The 18467-nt window shown below is 40.5% G+C and overlaps 1 protein-coding gene and 1 non-coding gene across 2 annotated transcripts in view; both read right to left on the bottom strand.

The window, feature by feature from the left end:
- The window catches only part of LOC117619047, a 34214-nt gene that overhangs the window by 7520 nt on the left and 8227 nt on the right, over positions 1–18467 (bottom strand). The window lies entirely within an intron of this gene.
- On the bottom strand, positions 4038–4144 carry LOC117620435. Its single transcript, XR_004584772.1, has one exon. It is a non-coding gene; the product is annotated as a small nucleolar RNA R71 (small nucleolar RNA).

Genomic DNA, 18467 nt, shown 5'->3' with positions numbered 1-18467 from the left:
GATTTTGTGTTCCAAAGAAAGGATTTTGTGTTTCCAAGAACATTTCTCGATTTTTTTCTAGCCCTGTGATGATTGCAAACATGTTCCAGATGTGTTACAGATGTTGTTTTGGCCATTAGATGACTTTAAAACCCAGAAAATAGCAAAAGAGGTTATTATGTTCTTATTTTGGTCAAAATCAAAAATTCTGCCTATTTTNCTTTTTGATGTTTTTCAGGCAAATTTGAAGCCACCAACATGTTTAGAATGGTTATTATGATGATTTGAAACAGTTTTGGGGGTCTCAAGTGCTTTACATGACGTTTTAGGACGATTTGAAGTTAAAAAAGTGGCCTAAAACCCAAAAAAANACTAGCTGCTATCTACCCAGAAATATGAAGATTTTTCGTCACAAAATGGTTTTTAGCGACGGTGTTCATCAGATTTTTCGTTGCTAAAGGATTTTCAGCGACGGTGTTCATCAGATTTTTCGTCGCTAAAGGTCAATTTTCCAGAATTTTCTAATTTCATTCCAAATCAATTATGATCCATTCCATTTGTGATNAGAGGTTTCTAGGAGCTATTCCAGGTGTGTCCTCTTCCTTTTGATGAAATTTCTTTATCCCTAAGCAATTATGGCACATAAATTCACTCACATTTGTTTGAAAAAAATCACAAAATGCCTTTAACTTTTAAAAAATAAAAATAAAAATAAAATATTTGTTAAAGCTTTTACTTTCTCTTACTAATAGTGATGTATATGTGATGTTTGATCATATTCCTTTAACTAAAGTGTTGTCATGAAAGTTTATGCATCATAAGTATAGCACTTCACATAGCCATGCTTCAAGTATTTTAATGGACAAGCTAGCTATACTTGGATGATTGTGGAGAAATAGTGGAGACTTCCATTGTGAGATACTTGAGCCAAATTGCCATTCATTGAGAGAGTATTTGGGATTAGTCTTATTCACTATTTTCTTTCTTTCTTATTTAAATTGATCTCAATTAGGCTTTTGAATTGAATACTAAGAACTAATCTCTATTTTGGAATCATCTCATGCTTTTACTTTTGAGTTGGATGGACCTTGAGAGATGATGTTAGGCTATGCATGTTCTAGCCACTAAATAAAACCTCATGTCCTACCCATTGTGTGTGCCATCAACCCTTTGAAGCCAAACACTTAGCCTTTTCTTTCATCACCCACAATATTTCCTTACCCTTTTCACCCTATTTTTAGCCATACCCTATAACTTGGGATATGCCATGGCATGAAGACAAGGATGAAGGTTNNNCTCTACATCAACAAAAGAGGTGGCGTGTACCGAGGAAATATGTGCTTTATAAAAATAAAAAAAAGAAAGAAAGATAAATAATTTTTAAAAAAAAAGAAAAAAAAAAGTGAAGCATATCAAAAATCCTGGACGCCTCTGTGAAGTAAATTTGAAGAGCCGAGCCTTATCACGTGATAAATGCCTTGGTATGTCTCAAGTTCTAGTATTTCCTTCCCTTTCTTTCATAACCCATAACCTAGCCCTTCATTACAACCATAGTAAAGACCTAACGGATCTTTGGGGACTTCTTACTCGGAAGTAGAGGTATGTACTTCATCTATGGTTTTTAGTATTTGATTTCCTTTCCATGAGATCTATTTTTAGAAATTGCCTTTTATTCATTTTTTGGATGCATATGTGTCTTATATTTTGAATTCTTCACCTAACTTCATTCACATATGCGGGGTAAGAGTGCAACCCTAGGTTCTGTGAGAAAATTGAGAGTTATCCAGTGAGGCCTAGAGTCGAGACGAATTTGTACACACGCCGAATGTGGTTATCTTTATGTTTGAATGCTTGGAGTTTTGGCTTTACACTTTACACTATGGTGCAGTTTTTTNTAGTGGCATAACTTTAGTTTTTGAATTGTGATTGGCATTCATTGGTTATTATTAGTTTGTTGGAAGTATTGCTTTAACGAATTTGTTTTGCAAGAAGTGTTTGTGGGTGTCGTGACTGGTAAACCCTCAGGAGACACAACTCCTCCTACTAGGGACACCTAGAGGTTTAAAGGCTTGTGGCACATGCTAAGTGCCATCGAGATTACCTGCGAAAGTAGTTTAATTTAGTTAGTTTGTTTTAATTTATTTTTGATTTTCAGTTTTGCTCGAGGACTAGCAAAAGATAGGTTTGGGGGTATTTGATAAGTCTATATTTTATATATATTTTATGCCTCCTTTGCTTATTTATTTATTAATTTCTNNGATTAAATTGGTTGTTTTTAATTGGTTTTGTGAGATTTGTGAAGGAATTGTGAAATAGGAGAAAGTGTGCTAAAAAAGGCAAGAAGATGAAGATCAATTAAAAAGAAGCCAAGTCATTCCTTTTGTTGCAAGGAATGTTGTCAAATTTCCTAGTTCAAGATGGTGCAAGTCTTATCAAGTCAAATAAGGAGAAATAAAGAAGACCTTATTTTAGAAGGAATCCTATTTTTATAACAATTGTAATTATTCCTTAGGTAGGATTTCTAGGAGTTTTATAAATAGGGAGTTTAGGTCATTGTTGAAAGGATCCATTACCCATCATCTTTTTCCACCATCGTCTTCTCTACCATATTTTTCCACCAACTTTTATTCAACTAGAGAAATATCAGAGAGAGCCAAGAATTTGCTGCTGCTTTATTTGAGGAGCTTTTGAAGGTGTTCCTGTGAAGATTTTGAAGATCAAGTCCATCGGCCAAATTGGTTTTATGACAATAATTCTCTTGTTTATATTTTCTGCTGTCATGAACTAATTTCCCTTGCTAGGGCTACGATGTAGCCTAACCTTGAATACTTAATTTCTATTGTTATATTAATTTCTGATTATTATCTCATGTTGAGTATTTGTTACTGTTCTTAATGATTTAAATATCTAGCTAATATTTAATTGATGATCCAAGCGGAGACCGAGAGGAGATGTTTGGTGTTTGCTTCTTGTAACAAATACCATGACTTGAATGAGTGCCCGAGAGGGACTAACATGACTCATGCAGTTTTCTTGTANGTTCTCATAGAACTTAATGGGTTCTTGGTTTTCTAAATCCGTTGCTCGAGAGAGAATGGGTTGTTAATTGAGAATACTTTTGGTTGAGCCCGAGAGGGGATATCAAATGAATTAGGAGAAACCAACTGTCAACATGGATAGTAATTAGGGTTAATTGGCTATAAGAATTAAGTAGAATTGGTTATGGTGAAGTCGGATGCTCTAGTGTTTCATCATCTTAATTTTCTATCGTTAATTAAATTTTTATTTTTCATAATTGTTTTAGTTTTCTTAAAATTAATCAATCTTCTTAATCAACTGTTCAAATAAACTTATGCATTAATCATAATTGGTAATTAATAGGAAATTACAATTTTTGTGGGAACGATACTCTACTTATTTCTATATTACTTGTACGGATTGTGCGCTTGCAATAATTTCACAAGAAGTTTTTGGCGCCGTTGCCGAGGATTGCTTTCTAGTAATATCAATATATTTTAATTCTGAGTTTAATTTGAATTTCTTCTTTTTGTTTCAGGTACTTTGATCCGTATATGCACTGTTCTCGTACCCTAGAACTCATACCACTTGACCCAGAAATTGAACGGACGTTTCATAAGTGGAACAAAGGAAACAAAAAGCACACTTTGGTGGAACCACCATCCACACCTATGGCAGAAAGAGCAGTGGGGGAATTTGGCCCCCTAGTGGCAACTCCCTCAGCGATCCGACGTCCTGCTATTGCAGCCAACAATTTTGAGATCAAACCAGCCATGATCACCATGCTGCAAAATTCATCCGTATTTTGTGGTCTACCAAATGAAGACCCCAACATCCATCTTGCAATATTTTTGGAGATTTGTGATACGTCCAAGTTCAATGGGGTAACTGACGATGCGATCCGTTTAAGGCTATTCCCCTTCTCCTTGAAGGATAAAGCCAAGCTTTGGTTATTGTCACAGCCACAAGACTCCATCCGTACTTGGGATGATTTATCTAAGAAATTCCTTGCTAAATTTTTCCCACCAGCAAAAACTGCAAAATTTCGACAAGATATTATGTCATTCGCGCAATATGATAAGGAACCTCTATATGAAGCCTGGGAACGATTCAAAGATTTATTGCGCAAGTGTCCTCACCATGAGCTACCAACCTGGATTCAAGTTCAGACTTTCTACAATGGGTTGAGTCAAACAAGCAGGAAACTTGTTGATGCAGCTGCTGGAGGGGCTTTAATGACAAAAACGGCTACCGAAGCATTTGAATTATTGGATACCATGGCATCCAACAACTACCAATGGCCGAGTGAGAGAATGAATCTGAAACCAGCTGGGGTCTTGGAAGTAGATGCTATGGCTTTGCTAACAGCACAAATTTCTAACTTTACTAAAAAAGTTGATTCTTTAAGTGTTAATGCTATAAACACTAGTACTAATTTTGGTTGTGAACTCTGTGCAGGCACTCATCCAAGTTCAGAGTGTACCACAGGGAACCCATTTGCGTCCGCTGAGCAAGTCAATCAGGTTGGAGAAATTAATCGACAAAGGAATAATCCTTATTCCAATACATACAACCCCGGTTGGCAAAACCATCCAAATTTTTCATGGAGCAACACTCAGAATGTTCAGAGACCACCACCTGGTTTTCCGGCTCAAGAGAAGAAAATAAATTTGGAAGATGCGCTTACTCAATTGACTATGTCTACCACCCAATTCATGACTGAAACAAGAACTCAATTTCAGAATCAGCAAGCTTCTATTCAGAATTTGGAGGTGCAAGTTGGCCAATTAGCTAATGTTATAAGTGGAAGAAACCATAGAGTATTTCCAAGCCAACCTGAAGTTAACCCAAAAAATCAAGAACAAGCAAAGGCAATCACTCTTCGTAAAGGGAAGCAAGTAAATACAGCGGTCGACTTGGAACAAGAAGCATTAGAGAAAGAAAAAGAAGCTAAGAAGTCTGCGGCGGAAAGGGGGCATGCATTTTCACCACCAATCACCACCACAGAAAAATCCCAAGAAGAAGAAAATTCTATACCAATTCCTTCTCCTCAATTGAAGCCATATGTCCCACAAATCCCTTTTCCGCAGAGGTTGAGAAAAAATAAAGTTGATGGGCAGTTTGCAAAATTCTTGGAGATGTTCAGAAAGTTACATATCAACATTCCTTTTGCTGAAGCTTTGGAACAAATGCCAAGTTATGCAAAATTCATGAAAGACATTCTCTCCAAGAAGAGGAAGTTTGGAGAGCACGAGAAAATCCAACTGACAGAAGAGTGCAGTGCCATCCTACAACGGAAGCTTCCACCAAAGCAAAAAGATAGAGGGAGTTTTAAAATTCCATGCACTATTGGAAATAATTTCTTTGAAAGAGCTTTATGTGATTTGGGTTCTAGCATTAACTTACTACCTTTATCTGTTGCTAAAAAGATTGGTATTGGTGAAATTAAACCCACTACTGTTTCTTTGCAGATGGCGGACAGGTCAATCACATACCCAGATGGAATTATAGAAGATGTTCTAGTAAAGGTTGATACACTCATATTTCCAGCGGATTTTCTGGTTTTGGATATGGAAGAAGACCATGACACACAGCTAATTTTGGGACGCCCATTCCTGATTACTTCACGCACTCTGATTGACGTAGAAGAAGGGTTACTAACTTTGAGAGTTGGGAATGAAAAAGCGACATTCAAAGTTTTTGAGGCAATTAAATTTCCAAGAGAAGCAGAGGATTGTTTTCGCATGGAATTAGTTGATGAAATTGCTTCAGACACATTTGAAAAGGAGAATCCACGCCATCCATTGGAATCTACATTGGTCCATGCTGCTACCTCCCAAGATGACAACCCTATGGTTGCTGAATATGCCTTATATTTGGATGCATCGCAACCATACCACCCAACGCGAAGGAATCAGTTCGAACCACTAGGAGTGGCACCTCCTACGGCTGCACCTTCGGTGATTGCTGCACCCACACTTACTTTGAAGCCATTGCTAACGCATTTGAGGTATACTTATTTGGGAACTTCTGAAACTTTACCAGTTATTATTGCTGCAAATTTGAGTGAAACTGAAGAAGAAAAAGTATTACGGGTTTTGAGAAAATATAAAACTGCAATTGGGTGGACAATCGGAGACATCAAGGGTATTAGTCCTTCTATGTGTATGCACCGAATACTAATGGAAGAGGAACATAAGCCATCAGTGGAGCATCAACGTCGGTTGAATCCCAACATGAAGGAAGTGGTTCGTGCAGAGGTATTAAAATTTCTTGATGCAGGTATTATTTACCCTATATCTGACAGTAGTTGGGTGAGTCCTACACAGGTTGTGCCAAAGAAAGGAGGGATGACTGTTGTAAAAAATGAAAATAATGAGTTAGTTCCAACAAGAACTGTTACAGGATGGAGAGTCTGCATAGATTACAGGAAATTGAATTCTGCAACCAGAAAAGATCACTTCCCGCTGCCTTTTATTGATCAGATGCTAGAAAGACTTGCTGGGCATGCCTATTACTGTTTCCTAGACGGATACTCAGGATATAATCAAATTCCTATCGCGCCTGAAGACCAAGAAAAAACGACCTTCACATGTCCATTTGGCACTTTTGCCTATCGCCGTATGCCTTTTGGGTTATGTAACGCTCCTGCCACTTTTCAACGTTGCATGATGAGCATTTTCTCGGACATGGTGGAGCGATTTATTGAGGTATTTATGGATGATTTCTCTGTTTTCGGTTCATCTTTTGATTCTTGTTTGGATAATTTGGCATTGGTGTTGGCAAGATGTGAAGAAACCAATTTAGTTCTCAATTGGGAAAAATGCCATTTTATGGTACAAGAAGGAATTGTGTTGGGGCATAAAATTTCAGCAAGAGGTATTGAGGTTGACCGTGCAAAAATTGAGACCATAGAAAAGCTGCCACCCCCTTCTACAGTAAAAGGAATTCGAAGCTTCCTGGGACTGCTGGGTTTTATCGTCGATTTATAAAGGATTTCTCTAAAATTACAAAGCCTCTTTGCAAGTTGTTATTGAAGGATTCTGAATTCAACTTTGATTCAGACTATTTGGAGGCATTTAATTTATTGAAGACAAAGCTCACCACCGCACCAGTCATTATGGCACCTGATTGGGAATTACCATTCGAGATTATGTGTGATGCAAGTGATTATGCTATTGGAGCCGTCTTGGGTCAAAGGAAGAATAAATTACTACATGTAATTCACTATGCCAGTCGTACATTGAATGATGCCCAACTGAACTATGCCACTACGGAAAAGGAATTGTTAGCAGTGGTATTCGCATTGGATAAATTTCGTTCTTACCTACTGGGTGCAAAGGTAATTGTATATACGGATCATGCAGCTTTGAAATTTTTGCTTGCCAAGAAGGAAGCAAAACCAAGACTAATTCGATGGGTTTTATTACTTCAAGAGTTTGATATTGAAATTAGAGATAAAAAAGGGTCTGAGAATGTGGTGGCTGACCACCTCTCTCGGCTAGTCCGTGAGGATAAAGTTATAGAAGATATTGGGCCTATCCTAGAGACATTCCCGGATGAGCAATTATATTCCATCTACTCTGCAAAAGAATTCATCACTCCCTGGTATGCAGATTTTGTAAATTACCTAGCTTGTGGTATTCTTCCCCCTGATATGTCTTTTTATCAGAAAAAGAAATTCCTCTCATTGGTTAAACATTATTATTGGGATGATCCATATTTGTGGAAGCATGGTCCTGACCAAGTTATACGAAGATGTGTACCTGAGACAGAGATGGCTGACACATTATTGCATTGTCATACTTTGGCATGTGGAGGCCATTATGGTGCTTCCAAGACTACGGCCAAGGTTCTGCAATCTGGATTTTTCTGGCCTACTTTGTTTAAAGATGCTCAAGACTTTGTTGCAAGGTGTGATCCTTGCCAACGTACAGGAAATATCTCTAGTCGAAACCAAATGCCCTTGAATAATATTTTGGAGGTGGAATTGTTTGATGTTTGGGGTATTGACTTCATGGGTCCGTTTCCGGCATCATATGGGAATTTGTATATTTTGGTTGCAGTGGATTATGTATCCAAATGGGTCGAAGCAGCTGCCCTACCCACGAATGGCTCCAAGGTTGTGGTCAGATTTCTACGAAAGAATATTTTTACACGATTTGGGGTCCCTCGTGCAATTATTAGTGATGGAGGTACGCATTTTTGCAATCGTCAATTTAACTCCCTTCTTGCAAAATATGGCATCACCCATAAAGTGTCTACTCCCTACCATCCGCAAACTAGTGGGCAAGTTGAAGTTTCGAATAGGGAATTGAAGAAAATCTTGGAAAAGACGGTGAGTGCCTCTAGGAAAGATTGGTCATTAAAATTGGATGATGCACTATGGGCTTATAGAACGGCGTTCAAAGCGCCAATTGGGATGTCACCATATAGACTGGTTTTTGGGAAAGCATGCCACCTTCCGGTGGAATTGGAGCATAAAGCGTTTTGGGCTATTAAAACGCTCAATTTTGACATGAGTTCGGCAGGGGAGAAGAGGAAGTTACAATTGAATGAGCTAGAGGAACTTCGAAATGAATCGTATAAGAATGCGAAAATTTACAAGGGCCGTACAAAGAAGTGGCATGACAAGCACATCTTGAAGAAGGAATTTTATGTGGGTCAAAGTGTTCTCCTCTACAACTCCCGGTTGAAACTTTTTCCTGGGAAACTTCGCTCTCGTTGGTCTGGGCCATTCACGGTGTTAACAGTGTATCCTTATGGGACAGTTGAAATCAAGAATGATCGTGACGGTACAACTTTCAAAGTTAATGGCCATCGACTCAAACCTTATGTGGCAGCTGCATTTCTTGAGGAGGAAACCACTATCCTCCTTGATGACCCCAAGTAAACGCACCCTAAAGTCGGGCTATTGACTCTAAACCAAGCGCTTGTTGGGAGGCAATCCAACTAGGTGCCTTCGTTCCTTTTTATTTTATTTTGTTCGTTTTCCCTTTATTTTCCATCCTTCTATGCCTTTACTAATTGTTACATGCATTTACTTTAAACATTGAGGACAATGCTTAGTTTAGGTTTGGGGGTGTGGAGTTTGGTTGTTTTTGTTTGAGTTTTGAGTCATAGAAAAAAAAAAAAAAAGATTTTGTGTTCCAAAGAAAGGATTTTGTGTTTCCAAGAACATTTCTCGATTTTTTCTAGCCCTGTGATGATTGCAAACATGTTCCAGATGTGTTACAGATGTTGTTTTGGCCATTAGATGACTTTAAAACCCAGAAAATAGCAAAAGAGGTTATTATGTTCTTATTTTGGTCAAAATCAAAAATTCTGCCTATTTTCCTTTTTGATGTTTTTCAGGCAAATTTGAAGCCACCAACATGTTTAGAATGGTTATTATGATGATTTGAAACAGTTTTGGGGGTCTCAAGTGCTTTACATGACGTTTTAGGACGATTTGAAGTTAAAAAAGTGGCCTAAAACCCAAAAAAGACTAGCTGCTATCTACCCAGAAATATGAAGATTTTTCGTCACAAAATGGTTTTTAGCGACGGTGTTCATCAGATTTTTCGTTGCTAAAGGATTTTCAGCGACGGTGTTCATCAGATTTTTCGTCGCTAAAGGTCAATTTTCCAGAATTTTCTAATTTCATTCCAAATCAATTATGATCCATTCCATTTGTGATAAGAGGTTTCTAGGAGCTATTCCAGGTGTGTCCTCTTCCTTTTGATGAAATTTCTTTATCCCTAAGCAATTATGGCACATAAATTCACTCACATTTGTTTGAAAAAAATCACAAAATGCCTTTAACTTTTAAAAAATAAAAATAAAAATAAAATATTTGTTAAAGCTTTTACTTTCTCTTACTAATAGTGATGTATATGTGATGTTTGATCATATTCCTTTAACTAAAGTGTTGTCATGAAAGTTTATGCATCATAAGTATAGCACTTCACATAGCCATGCTTCAAGTATTTTAATGGACAAGCTAGCTATACTTGGATGATTGTGGAGAAATAGTGGAGACTACCATTGTGAGATACTTGAGCCAAATTGCCATTCATTGAGAGAGTATTTGGGATTAGTCTTATTCACTATTTTCTTTCTTTCTTATTTAAATTGATCTCAATTAGGCTTTTGAATTGAATACTAAGAACTAATCTCTATTTTGGAATCATCTCATGCTTTTACTTTTGAGTTGGATGGACCTTGAGAGATGATGTTAGGCTATGCATGTTCTAGCCACTAAATAAAACCTCATGTCCTACCCATTGTGTGTGCCATCAACCCTTTGAAGCCAAACACTTAGCCTTTTCTTTCATCACCCACAATATTTCCTTACCCTTTTCACCCTATTTTTAGCCATACCCTATAACTTGGGATATGCCATGGCATGAAGACAAGGATGAAAGTTGACCTCTACATCAACAAAAGAGGTGGCGTGTACCGAGGAAATATGTGCTTTATAAAAATAAAAAAAAGAAAGAAAGATAAATAATTTTTAAAAAAAAAGAAAAAAAAAAGTGAAGCATATCAAAAATCCTGGACGCCTCTGTGAAGTAAATTTGAAGAGCCGAGCCTTATCACGTGATAAATGCCTTGGTATGTCTCAAGTTCTAGTATTTCCTTCCCTTTCTTTCATAACCCATAACCTAGCCCTTCATTACAACCATAGTAAAGACCTAACGGATCTTTGGGGACTTCTTACTCGGAAGTAGAGGTATGTACTTCATCTATGGTTTTTAGTATTTGATTTCCTTTCCATGAGATCTATTTTTAGAAATTGCCTTTTATTCATTTTTGGATGCATATGTGTCTTATATTTTGAATTCTTCACCTAACTTCATTCACATATGCGGGGTAAGAGTGCAACCCTAGGTTCTGTGAGAAAATTGAGAGTTATCCAGTGAGGCCTAGAGTCGAGACGAATTTGTACACACGCCGAATGTGGTTATCTTTATGTTTGAATGCTTGGAGTTTTGGCTTTACACTTTACACTATGGTGCAGTTTTTTGTAGTGGCATAACTTTAGTTTTTGAATTGTGATTGGCATTCATTGGTTATTATTAGTTTGTTGGAAGTATTGCTTTAACGAATTTGTTTTGCAAGAAGTGTTTGTGGGTGTCGTGACTGGTAAACCCTCAGGAGACACAACTCCTCCTACTAGGGACACCTAGAGGTTTAAAGGCTTGTGGCACATGCTAAGTGCCATCGAGATTACCTGCGAAAGTAGTTTAATTTAGTTAGTTTGTTTTAATTTATTTTTGATTTTCAGTTTTGCTCGAGGACTAGCAAAAGATAGGTTTGGGGGTATTTGATAAGTCTATATTTTATATATATTTTATGCCTCCTTTGCTTATTTATTTATTAATTTCTCAGATTAAATTGGTTGTTTTTAATTGGTTTTGTGAGATTTGTGAAGGAATTGTGAAATAGGAGAAAGTGTGCTAAAAAAGGCAAGAAGATGAAGATCAATTAAAAAGAAGCCAAGTCATTCCTTTTGTTGCAAGGAATGTTGTCAAATTTCCTAGTTCAAGATGGTGCAAGTCTTATCAAGTCAAATAAGGAGAAATAAAGAAGACCTTATTTTAGAAGGAATCCTATTTTTATAACAATTGTAATTATTCCTTAGGTAGGATTTCTAGGAGTTTTATAAATAGGGAGTTTAGGTCATTGTTGAAAGGATCCATTACCCATCATCTTTTTCCACCATCGTCTTCTCTACCATATTTTTCCACCAACTTTTATTCAACTAGAGAAATATCAGAGAGAGCCAAGAATTTGCTGCTGCTTTATTTGAGGAGCTTTTGAAGGTGTTCCTGTGAAGATTTTGAAGATCAAGTCCATCGGCCAAATTGGTTTTATGACAATAATTCTCTTGTTTATATTTTCTGCTGTCATGAACTAATTTCCTTTGCTAGGGCTACGATGTAGCCTAACCTTGAATACTTAATTTCTATTGTTATATTAATTTCTGATTATTATCTCATGTTGAGTATTTGTTACTGTTCTTAATGATTTAAATATCTAGCTAATATTTAATTGATGATCCAAGCGGAGACCGAGAGGAGATGTTTGGTGTTTGCTTCTTGTAACAAATACCATGACTTGAATGAGTGCCCGAGAGGGACTAACATGACTCATGCAGTTTTCTTGTAGGTTCTCATAGAACTTAATGGGTTCTTGGTTTTCGAAATCCGTTGCTCGAGAGAGAATGGGTTGTTAATTGAGAATACTTTTGGTTGAGCCCGAGAGGGGATATCAAATGAATTAGGAGAAACCAACTGTCAACATGGATAGTAATTAGGGTTAATGGCTATAAGAATTAAGTAGAATTGGTTATGGTGAAGTCGGATGCTCTAGTGTCTCATCATCTTAATTTTCTATCGTTAATTAAATTTTTATTTTTCATAATTGTTTTAGTTTTCTTAAAATTAATCAATCTTCTTAATCAACTGTTCAAATAAACTTATGCATTAATCATAATTGGTAATTAATAGGAAATTACAATCTTCGTGGGAACGATACTCTACTTATTTCTATATTACTTGTACGGATTGTGCGCTTGCAATAATTTCACAACATCAGGCAATTTTATTTACAACACCCTCATGCATTCTTTCAAGTTTTATGTAATAAAACACTGCTTTAATATGGAATCAAACAAATGAAAACAGTTACTCGTGAATAGACCTCAAGTCATATCAGCTATATACAAAATGGCTAGTTTAGGATCATGTTTACTTAATTTGGAAAGCAAGAACGATAGCGAAGATGAGAATAACCAAGTAGTTTGAAGAACTTAGATATCATTTGATTGGTAGTTAACCAGTATGTCTCCCCATAAGGCCTTACTTGGGAAGTTGTTATAGAGCTTTCCATTAGCTGTTATAGGAAGCATGGGTTATGTTGATGCTCAAAATGGCCCGGCCAATATTGAGTCCAACTTAGTGATTAGATGTGCTAGTTCTTCAGCAGGGAAGAGGGCTGAGTCCCTTGGTGAAATAGGTTGGTGAGAAACCTGCAGAAAAAGTGGGAGAAGCAATCGTTAAGCTTCGGACACCGGTGTGGTGCCGGCCGAAGGCTCTCCGATGCCTAAGTCAGTTACGGGTAGTAATTCTAGCAGAATAACAGTAAAATTGGGAGAATAGTTCCCCTTTTTACCTGGGTACTGTTCCCTATTTATAGGGAAGTGAAAGTGGGAGCTTTGCACAAAGTTCCAACATTGGGACTTTGTGCAAGTCGTTGTGGTGGCGACACGTGTCCTGGAGATTAGGTTTGGCAGCTGGGAGCTTTGGAAGGTGTCCGGCACCTTGGAAGTGTGTCTTCCTTCGGCAGGGGAGAAGGCGTGGCTGCCTTGGTGCTAGTCGCTTTGATGCTGGCTTTGCTCGGTTCACTATGGTGTAAATAGTAGTCCCCCAAGTTCGCGGTCGAGAAGTAACTTCTGGGTTGGGAACTTGTGAGTTTCTTGTAATTGTAACCGAGCATTCCAGCTTCGTTGGGAGTCGTATGGCACTCCCTAGTCCCCCAAGTTGGCAAGCTAGGAGTAGGGGTGGGCACTCAAACCGGCAAACCGAAAATCCGAACCGAACCACACCGAACCAAACCGAAAAAAAACCGAGTTGACCAAAAAGTCAAAAACCGGTCAAAAACCGAACCGGACCGGTTTGGACCGGATTCGGATCCGATTCCATGTCTTCAAAAACCGAACCGGGCAAAACCGAACCGGTGAAACTAAAAAAATATATAATTTCAATATATATTTATATTTAATGCTATATTTTTAATTTCACTAAAAAAAACCTAATATTTATCCAAGTTCAATGTCAAAATATCTCTCTTTTCTCACTTTAATATTTATTTTTATATGAAATTGAATAATTTGTTAATTTTCAAGTAAAAAAATAATATTTCAGTTGAGAATTGTATTACAAAACAATTTAAAAAAATAATTTTTATAATCCGGTTCAAAATCGAACCGGAACCGGAACCGGACCGAAACCGGTTCAAACCGAACCGGACAGTTTTTGAATTTTTTTAATTAAAACCGAATCGAACCAAACCGCATAAATAGTACCGGATCGGTTCTAATTTGAGGCAAAAACCGGTCCAAACCGAACCGTGCCCACCCCTAGCTAGGAGTTGCGTCAACACATGGTAGCTGGGTACCTGGGTACTTAGGCATGTTGCAGATAGAATGGGAGCTGGGCCCGTTGGAGAGCCAGACCTTCGAGGGAGCCGGGTCTTGAAAAATTTGGACTCCCCATAATTTGTCCATGGCCCTTGCCGTTCGGCAAGGGTCTAGCCCCTTTTTTTTTTTTTGAGCTCGGGAGCTAGGCCTTCGAGGGAGCCGGGTCAAGTGAAAATTTTCGACTCTCCAAAATTTGTCCATGGCCCTTGCCGTTCGACAAGGGAGAGATAAAAAAATTAGGCTTGGGCCATGGGTGTTGTTGGGCTAGGAGCAAGAAGGTTGGGTATTTTGATGTGGGCTTGGGCCATTTAGAAAGATCTAGAGTGCTTGTTTTAAGAGTGCTGGGTGGTGCCGTTTGGCATAATTAGAGCTAGGATATTGAGGGTGCCGTTCGGCAAACAAAGAGCTAGGGTTGTGGTAGCAATGACTTGGGGTCCTTCGGCAAGGGCTTAGTTTCCTTCGAAATTGGCTGAGTTTCCCTCGGCAAGGAGTGTCGAGCAAGGGCAAGTTTTCCTTGCGAGTAGTAGTGGGATTCGGCAATTGATCTTGCCGTTCGGCAAGGTGTTGGCGACGGGTGGGCAGGTCTAGGGGTCGAGCAAAGGAGCTGCCGAGATTAAATTGGAGCTGCGACTGGGCTTGCCGTTCGGCAGGGGGCTTCGCGACGGCTGGCAGTTGTGTGCACGGCTTCGGGCGACGGGGCTGGACAGTTTTGGTGAGCACGGCTTCGGCAGGCTGCTGCTGTCCGAGGAGTAGGTGTTGAAGTACTTGCTGAACCCTTGCCGATCGGCAAAGGTGGTGTTGGCTGTTTTCACGCTTCGACAAAGGGGTGTAGAAGATTGGATCTCTTCGGCTCTTGCCGTTCGGCAAGGAGCTTGGCGACGTCGGGCAGTTGTGAGCACGGCTTCGGGCGAAGGGGCTGGGCAGTTTTTGCATATAAAGCTTCGGCAAGGAAGGCGGGGCAGCCTTGGCGAGTAAAGCTTCGGGCAGCCTTGGTCCTTCAGTAAGGTTGCTTCGGCAAGGGAGTTCCTCAGCCGCTGGGGTGGTGCTTCGGCAGCTGGTGACGAGCAGGGCTTCGGCGCGGCAGCTGGGCAGCTGGAGCAAGTTTTCATTTGTTGAGACCTTGCCGTTCGGCAAAAGTGATTGGGAAGTTTTTTGTTTGTCCATTCTTCGGCAAGACTTGTTTCAGCAAGGCACGAAAGTAGAGCTTTCGGCAAGGCAGCAGCACCCGATTTGATTTGGAAGACCCTTGCCGTTCGGCAAGGGTGATTGGGCCTACCTGGACGAGTGGGCGCGGTAGCCGGAGCACGGGTCAGCAAGAGTGAGTAAGCCGAGCTTCTCTGTTTGTTTGCTCAGCCCTTGCCGTTCGGCAAGGGTGTGGTTTGGTGCGATTGTGAGCCGAGACCGAGTGCTGTCCGAGGTGCTGGACCTTCGGCGCGTCAGAGCTGAGCTAGACCGTCCATACTCGGCAGGTGAGTCCTCCATTTCTTGTTGCCCGGGCCTTGCCGTTCGGCAAGCCCAGCTAAAGTATGTTGTGAAGTTGGTTTGGGTGTCTTGATAAAATTTGGGCCCTAGCTTTGAACAAATTTGGGCTCTAGCCTTGTAATAAGATTGGGCTTAGAAAGTAGTCTAGCACACTTGGAATTTTGGGGGCTTCATTTTGTATTTGCACGGGCCTTGCCGTTCGGCAAGACCCTTAAAATCTCCCTCAATTTTTTGTTTTTTTGTTGTTTGTGTATTTTGAAAATTGAATTTCAAATGGTGTGTAGGTACAAGGGATTTAGGAGGGAAGATGAGACGGTGCTAGGGTTTGCTCGTGAATCGAGGCGTGGTACCCTTAGTTGGCTATTTAATAGGAACTTGGGATGGTGAAGGCACCACACTTGAGTTGAGTTGAGAAAAATTGTGAGAATTTGAAGGAGAGGAGAGGCGATTTCCGGCGATAAGTTTGTGGTGGTGCTTGTGGCTGAGGTGATTTCCGGCGATCCTTTCGTGGTGTTACGAACAAGGTTAGACCTTATTTCGCTTGAACTTTCGAATTGAAATGTCTTGTTTTGCATGAACATGTTGAAGGCTAGGAAGAACACATTGAACACGAGCATGAACATGATGAACACTTTGAACATGTAGAATTTTTGCCTGGCATGAAGATTTGGCAAATTTCTGTTGTTGTGGCTCGATCCTCTCTGCATGTGCATTAGTTCTTTTTTTTTGTTTTTGCATATTATAGATGTCTGAAAGTTCTGATAGGGAAAGTCCTGACCCCTTTGCCCTTGATGGGGATGATACTGAGAGTGAAGAGCCAAGCCAATATATATGTTCTGAAGAGTAGAGTTCAGAGACAGAGGGTATGGTAGAAGGCACTATATAAAGTAGGATGATAGGGCCTAGGGGTGAGCCATCCGAAGACTCTGGGTCAGCTGCATATAGGGAGATGCAGAGGAATTATATAGAGTTAGAGGCTATAGCGAACCGGGTTCTAGCCTTGCCCCAAACGCAAGAGGTGGGTTCGAGCAACCAGGCATCACCATCAGGGTATGTGGGTATAGCCGTGGCTTCGGTTTCAGAGGGATTAGACATTCGGGTCGGTGTTCCATTGCCTAGGCGGAACACGCTTACATAAGCGAAATTGGCCCAGCTGCGGACAGATTTTTGTGTGCCAGCCTATGTGGGCTTGAGGTTACCCACTGAGGCTGATGTAGTCAGATATCCCTCGGATGGCTCCGTGATGATTTTTACAGATATGTATCGGCACGGCTTCAGACTACCCTTTCATCCATGGGTGCAGATGTTATTGGCTAAGTTGGGGTATGCCCGGGGCAGTATAATCCCAACTTTTGGATTCTTCTGCATGGGGTGTACATCGCTTGGTGGTTGGTTGGGTTGGGGGAGCCAAAGTTTGAGCAGTTCATGTACCTGTACTCAATTTCGAAGCAGCAGGGAACTTTTGGCTGGGTACAGGCCAATTGCCGAAAGGCGAAGGAGAGGGGCTATTTTATTAAGCACAAGCCAACGACGCAAAAGTCCTGGAGGAACAGGTGGTGCATGGCTTATGGGGACTGGGAGTGTCCGCCAGGAAAGAGCGTTGTCCAACACATTCTTACCCACTTCCAGTCCATAGGTCCTTGGCCCCATCCTTTAAGATTGTCTAATGCTTGATTGTGTTTTGTCCAACACATTCCTGTTCTTGGTTCTATACTTTGCGTGTGCCAATGTAAATGGCCAAGTAGTTTCTAACTCTTGATGCAGGTTCAGCGAAGTGGGGCCCTATCTCCAAGGAACAGGAAGACGAGGTTGAGTGGGTGAGGGCGCAGCTATCGGAGACTGAGCGTGAGTGCGGGAACTTAGTCACGCAGAAGAATTTGTTTGAGTCCGGACTGCTTCAAGGAAGTAAGTACCTGGGCTATCTTTATGTTTTGTGTGCTGAGCCTTTTGGAACCGAGGCCGTGGCACCGGTAGAGATTTGTCAGCCCAACCCACATACCGAACTTCCACTTACGATGCCAAGGCCAATTACGAGCAGTTGGCCCACAAAAGGCTCAGCACACAACCTCGTCTTCCTGTTCCTTGGAGATAGGGCCCCACTTCGCTGAACCTGCATCAAGAGTTAGAAACTACTTAGCCAATTACACTGGCACACGCAAAGTATAGAACCAAGAACAGGAATGTGTTGGACAAAACACAATCAAGCATTAGACAATCTTAAAGGATGGGGCCAAGGACCTATGGACTGGAAGTGGGTAAGAATGTGTTGGACAACGCTCTTTCCTGGCGGACACTCCCAGTCCCCATAAGCCATGCACCACCTGTTCCTCCAGGACTTTTGCGTCGTTGGCTTGTGCTTAATAAAGTAGCCCCTCTCCTTCGCCTTTCGGCAATTGGCCTGTACCCAGCCAAAAGTTCCCTGCTGCTTCGAAATTGAGTACAGGTACATGAACTTCTCAAATGTTGGCTCCCCCAACCCAACCAACCACCAAGCGATATACATCCCATGGAGAAGAATCCAAAAGTTGGGATTATACTACCCTGGCGCATACCCCAACTTGGCCAACATCATCTGCACCCACGGATGAAAGGGTAGTCTGAAGCCATGCCGATACATATCCGTAAAAATCATCACGGAGCCATCCGAAGGATATCTGACTACATCAGCCGCAGTGGGTAACCTCAAGCCCACATAGGCTGGCACACAAAAATCTGTCCGCAGCTGGGCCAATTTCGCTTCTGTAAGCGTATTCCGCCTCGGCAACGGGACACCGACCCGAATGTCTAACCCCTCTGAAACCGA

This window comes from Prunus dulcis, chromosome 2, assembly GCF_902201215.1.
Source record: "Prunus dulcis chromosome 2, ALMONDv2, whole genome shotgun sequence".
Lineage (NCBI taxonomy): Eukaryota > Viridiplantae > Streptophyta > Magnoliopsida > Rosales > Rosaceae > Prunus > Prunus dulcis.
This window is presented reverse-complemented; position numbering and strand designations above follow the sequence as displayed.